This window comes from Vombatus ursinus, unplaced genomic scaffold (assembly GCF_900497805.2).
Source record: "Vombatus ursinus unplaced genomic scaffold, bare-nosed wombat genome assembly UNPS02014176.1, whole genome shotgun sequence".
Taxonomy (NCBI): domain Eukaryota; kingdom Metazoa; phylum Chordata; class Mammalia; order Diprotodontia; family Vombatidae; genus Vombatus; species Vombatus ursinus.
The window spans coordinates 343,733-344,743 of NW_020953954.1; positions in this window are offsets into that span (position 1 = coordinate 343,733).

A 1,011-nucleotide genomic window follows, 5' to 3' on the forward strand; every position below is an offset into this window, starting at 1 on the left:
TATGGGTAAGTGTGGGGGGTGTGGATGGGCGTGGGGTGTGCATGTGAATATGTGTGGATGTGTGTGTGTACGTTGTGTGGGGGGGGTTTTGGGTGTGGGTGGGTGTGTGAGGCTGTGTGAGGGTATGTGGGTGTGTGTGTGAGTGTTTGGGTGTGCGAGTGTGTGCAAGTGTGTGGGTGGGTGTGGATGGGGGTGTGTTTGTGTGGGTGTGGGTGTTTTGGTGTGTATATGTGTGTGAGCATTTTGGGGTGTGTGTGTATGGGTGTGGGGTGTGTGAGTAGATGTGTGGTTCTGTGTGTGTGTGTGTGTGTGTGTGGAGGGGTATGGGGTATGTGTGTGAGTGTGTGCAAGTGTTTAGGTGTGGGTGTGTATATGAGGGTATGTGTGTATATGGGTAAGTGTAGGGGGGGTGTTTGGGTGTGTATACATGTGTGAGCATTTGGGAGTGTGTATAAGGGTGTGTGTATGGGTGTGGGATGTGTGTGTAGATGTGTGGCTGTATTTGTGTGTGTGGATGGGTGTGGGTGTTGGTGTGAGGCAGGATTGGAGGGCCCTATCCAGCACTTTCCCCATCATTGGACTGGGATTTCAATTAGGAGAGGCAGAATAGGGACAGTGTATAACATGGTATTTAGCTGTGATCCTGGGCTCTGGTTGGCTTGCCCAGACCCAGGCCCACCATGCTACTTCCTGTCCATCACCATGGCTGCTTCCTTAGGCTCCAACCAACAAGACCATGAGGTCTGATTAGTGAGAATTCCCTCACGCTCTCCGTGCCCCATCACCTGCCTGGGCGCTCTCTTCCACACACCCATTTTTCAGCTCTAGACCTGAGAAAGCTGTCACTGAGGGACCATGCACTTCTTCTCATGCTCTTGCTTTGGAAGTCGGCATTCCCCAATATATTCACGCAGTTCTTCTCCACCAGACTAATCCTGAGCACCAGCACACATACCTTTGCTGTCCTCTAGCTAGGGGGTGACTTGGGTCCCAATGTCATTTGTATGGTTG